Below are 6,196 nucleotides of genomic sequence, written 5' to 3' on the forward strand. Positions count from 1 at the left end.
TTCCTGGCATTACATGCGCATTTAAAACTTTCCAGAATACGCATTATTTACGAATATTTGTTAGCCATTTTATCGCGTCAAACGCGCATTAAAAATAGACATCAGATGCGTATAAAGACAGGTATACAATACGACGCCTACTAAGTATCAAACTCGCATTTAAACACGTATAAAACACGATAACCAGAGAATATTCAAAACAATTTTATTAACTAATATGAAATCATAACATAATGATAATGACTAGCAGTAAGCAACCCGTAATACGGGTTATGAGTTATTAAATCATTAATAACAATAAAAACACATTAATAACTTGATATATTATCTAAAAAATTAAATACAAATTTATCTGTAAATATTTTAACTTTGACTCCCTATCAGCAACATCATTGCTTATAGTTAAAGACGAAGACCGCAATTAACATCAGTTGAGTTTTTTTTAAAATCTGTCACAACACAGGTACCAGAAACGGAAAGTCAAGTAAAGCCTGCAAATACCTAAAAAATAAAGTTAAAAAAAATTTTTTAATTACAAAAGTACTATTTGCATTTTATTGTTAGTAGAATTAGGATAATAATAACAGAAAATATATACTTTGTGTCTACAGAGTAATTAAAAAAGATTATAAAAAGGCTAGACAACACAATGTAGTAACACTGGTAAATAACACCACAACTTAATAAAATTTTATTAACTTAAATACTTGGACTGAAAAGATTTTAATTATTACACTATTTGAACAATCGAGGAACAATTATAGTTAAACAATTTAAACAATTATACCATAAAATAGCAAGCAAATCGTAAAATATTTCTTAGAAATGATCTATTTTTTTCATTTGACTACTATTTTCAAGTTGCCTATAAGCATTTACATTATAACTTCGTTGAGCCTAATACTATCTATTTCAATTTAACTATTATCATTAAACATATAACCAGCAATCTTATATTGCTGCAACTGAATAAATGAACGTAAAAGAATCTTACAAATTGTGATCTTTTCTAATCAAAGACTTTATTTAAATTTAAGATTTATTGAAATCCATATCTTTACGACTAATATATGTTTACATACATTAGTCGTTTATCAAAAATATTAAACAACATTTATTTACATCAATTATTTTTTAATTAAAAAAGAATCTAGACTACAATGCACAAAATTATTTTTACCTTAATGCCAGTGATATTTTCATTAACGTGAAGTAAAATTTGAAGTAAAAATAATTGATTTCGTTAATGTAAATAAAAACTTAAAATTAGGGTATATCTGAAGAACGAAAACTGAAATAGAATTGAATATAAGCATCAAAAAACGAAAATAGGAATAGAATTAAGCATTATTAACGAACGAAAGTTATTGAATATTAAAAAAGTTTTGATACAATAATTAGTTTTTTTTTGACAATTAGTTTACAAATTTTACATACTTGGTTTGAAATTGGCGCACATGTTTGACCATAATGATTTGAAATGATTATAGAATGTATTAATGGACCACAAAACTGGTCACGTGCTTGTCATTACGTTAAGTATAAATTCAATGCGTCCAATCTTTTGTTGTAAAATAAAATTAAAATCTATAGATTCTTAAGAGTTGCAAATCAATCAATAACAGAATAATGAGTTTATCAAGGTTGTCGGCTGGTAGGAAGCGTGACAGTCCTGTATGGAAATTCTTCGTTTACGATCAAAAAACTGACAAATCCAAGTGTCTAGTACAGGACATAAATAATGAGGGCGTGTGTGGCGCATTTCTTGCCGGAAAAAATTCCAGTAACTTAGTAGCGCACATTCAGAGAATACATAAAGAGACACACAAATGTTACACAGATGAAAAGAAAAAACGAAATGCAGAAAAAATGATTTTGAAACGTAAAATTGATGAAATCAATTCTACATCTTCCCAAAATAGTGGAAAGACAAAAATCCAGACAAGAGAGAGCTTTGAACACCGAATCACCGCGTGGCCAACGGAATCAAGTGAATATCAAGTGCGTCAGGATAGCGTGATTGAAATGATTGTTAATACCAGCTATCCAATGGTATTGCTAGATCAGCCGTCGTTTCGGAAGATGATAAAAACGCTTGACCCAAAATTTAAATTGCCAGGTAATAATTAACACAACTAAATTTTTAAATTATTGTTTTAGATTCATTCAATGCTAAACAATTTTTAAATGTTTACCTGTAATTATCGTATCATTAGTGTAACACTTTAGTAACTAACTACACAAACTGATGTGCATTAAATTTTAACTGATTTAAATTTTATATTGCAGGGTCTGCAACACTGAACAAGCGGATAAACGAGCGTTTTCTTCAACAATCTGCACAACTGAAAGACTTGATAAATCATACACGCAAAGTAACAATTTGTCTTGATGGTTGGACGAAGAAGGGTCTCACAGCATCGTTCCTTGGAGTATTTGCTTGTTTCTATGACACCACCATTGATAAAACACGACATGCTTTCCTAAATTTGATGGAACTCCAACATCCCCACACGGGTGAGATGCTTGCCGAATGTTTAAAGAAATGTCTTGACCAGTGGGGTATTAGAGAAAATCAAGTTATGTTGATTGTTACAGACAACAGGTCTAATATGGTTAAAGCCATCAGGCTCTTACAGGAAGTGCATGCAGCTAAGAAATCTGACGAATCTGAATCTTATGAGTTTGAATCTGATGAGTCTGAACATGAAACTGATGAGGAAGAGATCCAGTCTCAGTCAGAACAAACTGATTTATTCCTACCAGATCATATTCCATATCGTTGAATGCCCTGTATGGCTCACACACTCCAGCTTCTCATAAAACCAGTTTGTGAACATTATAGTGCAACCATCTTAGAAACGAGACAAGTTGTATCAAGAATTAGGAAATCGAGTGTGGCAATTGAGAAGCTTATTGACAAGTGTGGGAAGTCTGTGATAACTGACTGCACCTCAAGATGGAACAGTACATATCAGATGATTGACCGGCTGTTGAAAATAAAGACATCGGTGAATGAAGTTCTTACAGAAATTGGTACATATTTTTTTATTATTTATGTTATTAGTGTATATAAATTGTTTTCGGAATTTTATTAAATCTACAAAATTGTGTCTTACCTTATTTAAACTAAAAAAACGAAAATGTTAATAAATTGTAAGCTCATTAGTCATTATCATTAAAAAACAAGACAGGGCATATAGTCTTTAAATTAGGTTTACTAATAACACGGAAAGACTTTACCCTGCCTTTTAAATCACATCACAACAGCATGGAAAAAAGAGACGTATATCAATGACAATTATTAGTTATTACAATTGTTATTAGTAAACTTTAATTACAGATAGTTTACTTAAATTTAGGAATCGACACATTCAAAGCAAGTGAATGGGTTCGTCTTCAAAACATTTCTTCACTTTTGGAACCATTTGCAGTACAAACAGATATACTTCAGACTGATGCCCAGTCTCTTTCACAGGTTCTACCATCTATACTCAATTTGGAATGCCATTTACAAGAATATCCTACCAACAAGCCTTTGACAGCGAATCTTCTTGGAGATCTACGTCAACGGTTTCAATCAATTCTGCAGCCGGACTCAGATACGTTTAATCCTCTTCCGTCTGCTGCATGTTTGTTAGATCCAACCGTTGCTGTCTTTATACTCACACCGGAAATGGACACCTTGCTCCATGCAGCAAAGATGTATATAATAAAAGTTTGTGGAGTAGAACAAGAATTACAAGCTGCTGCTGAGTCAAATGGATCTGAATGTGAATTTGCTGCCATAAAGCGCTTTAAGTTCTTGTCAAATAAAATCTTTACAAAAGAAGGAAAGATTTATAACCAAGACAATATCACTGTTGCAAGTCAGCTGTCAAGGTATTTGGTTGACATAAGCGGTGATGAAGCGCTGCCAAGTAACGGCCTGCTCTTTTGGAAACAAAACAAAAGCAAGTATAGCAAGATTGCAATTTTGGCTGAAGATTTACTGTCTGCCCCAGCATCACAGGCGTTTGTAGAAAGGATTTTTTCACTATGTGGAATTTTAACTGTTGGTCGCCGCAATCGAATGAAAAAATCATTAGAGATGAGAGTTTTTATGAAACTGAACAAAAACTTGTAATTATAATTCAACCAGATATTTTCTTTCTATTTCAGAAAAAAAATCTTATTATAACTCAATTGAATCATTGAATGACTTTTTTTATGACTATTTGTATGGTTATTTAGATGTTTATTACTAAGTTAAAAAATTTTTCAAATTTCTTTCTTGAAACTTATGTATTACATTATTTTTTGAAATAATGATAGGGGAGACCGGGGCTAGTTGTCAGCAGGGGTAAGTTGACGAATTGCGTTTATGTGCAGAGTCTTTTATCAAAAAGTATAAGAAATCTTAGGGAACTTTCCTAATTGATCATTTCATCTTGGGTCCTATGAATAAAACTACTATAAATATTCCAGTCACAACTGATTTACTATTATCAGTCAGGTTTTTTTAGTAGTTGTCGTTTTTCAGGATCTTTAGGCAGTTTATTGAAAAGCTTTTGGGGTTTATTGGCAAAATTTTCACAAGGGAAGCTGAAAAACAAAAATATCTTTATAAAATCAATTTTTTTTTTAAATTATTATTTGTAACAATATTGAAAAAATTTATTTTTACAAAAAAAAAATTTTTTAATTTATTTTTTACAAAAAAAATTTTTTATGGGATTTTGTTACCAGGAACAAAGGTGGGGTGTTGTTTTGGCTTCATATTCGAACTACTAACTGCTTCTAGCTCATAGAAATATTAAGAAATTTTCATAAATTTTTACTCACTAATATGTTTGTAATCTTTATCATAGTTTGCACCAACTTACCCCGGGGTGGGGTAATTTTTTTTTTTTTTAAGGCCCCGGAAGGAGCCATAAGATTTTTTTTTTTTAATGAATGCAACAAGTACAAGTTACCCAAATTCATAAACTTCAAGAATTCACTTTAATTTTTTTAAAAAATGTGTCGTTAGGACTACTAATTGCTGTGAAATTTGATAGAAGTAAAATATGAACCGATTTAGAAACTGAAATAAGAATTAAAATGATTGAAATCATAAGAACTGAACTGAAATTAATTTAATCAGAACTGATTCAAAAGAAGTAAAATTAAAATTAGAAATTTTATCAATGCTTCAAGAACTAAGTAAAATTGGAAATTGAAATTATATTTAGAACTTAAATATCAATGCTTAATGCATAAAAATAATAAATGCACAATCTTGTATAAAAAAATGAAGCAATGTCAATCAGTATATTTTACTCTAAATTAATTATTTAAATATATATATATATATATATATATATATATATATTATATATATATATATATATATATATATATATATATATATATATATATATATGTATATATATATATATATATATATATATATATATATATATATATATATATATATATATATATATATACAGGGGAACATGGGGTAAAATGACAAATGGGGCAAGATGACGACCTACAGTTATCTCTTCAGCAAAACTAAATATAACAGTTGATTTTAGCTGAATAGGAAGTAGATTAATTTTACTAGATTTATCAATGGTTTCTTTTTAAATATTATTTTTGTGACGAAAGCTAAGTATTAAAAAAGTTTTTCCGACATTGAGAAAAAAAATTTTTTATCCTCGTTTGACTTGATTTATTACATTGCTACATCATTAGCTAAAGGTAAGTTTTAATTTTTGGGACAGACTAAGATACAGGTGTTTTTTGAAACAGTCGTCATCTTGCCCTATGTTCCCCTATATATCTATTCACATACCTTTAAAAAGTGGTATTACACTTTACACAATGAAATATGGAAATACATCATTTTTTTCAAATACTTTCAAAAGGAATTTATTTATTTTTTCTAGTATGTTATTTTTTCTAAGAAAGAATATTTATAAAGATACAGGGAAATATAAAATATACTGAAATATAGGCAGATTTATGTTTATAAACTTTTGTGTCAACAGATTACAGTCAGTTTTCCATGTTAAATACATAAAATATATATCTAATATAACATATATCAAATATCAAATAAATCCAATATAAAATAAAACAAAATAGTAAACTTACTCAAATCAGTATCAGTTATACCGTGTGAAGTAACTAAATATATTCATATATAAAGACATATATCTCGTAATAA

At 29.1% G+C, this 6,196-nt stretch overlaps 1 long non-coding RNA gene across 1 annotated transcript; it reads right to left on the reverse strand.

Moving 5' to 3' along the window:
• Positions 1–304: 304 nt before the first annotated feature.
• On the reverse strand, positions 305–4,613 carry LOC136076710 (uncharacterized). Its single transcript, XR_010636531.1, has 2 exons — positions 1,181–4,613; positions 305–501 (listed from the first exon to the last, which is right to left on the reverse strand). It is a non-coding gene; the product is annotated as an uncharacterized LOC136076710 (long non-coding RNA).
• Between the last annotated feature and the right edge of the window lie 1,583 nt (positions 4,614–6,196).

The sequence above is a fragment of the Hydra vulgaris genome, chromosome 02 (genome assembly GCF_038396675.1).
Source record: "Hydra vulgaris chromosome 02, alternate assembly HydraT2T_AEP".
Taxonomy (NCBI): domain Eukaryota; kingdom Metazoa; phylum Cnidaria; class Hydrozoa; order Anthoathecata; family Hydridae; genus Hydra; species Hydra vulgaris.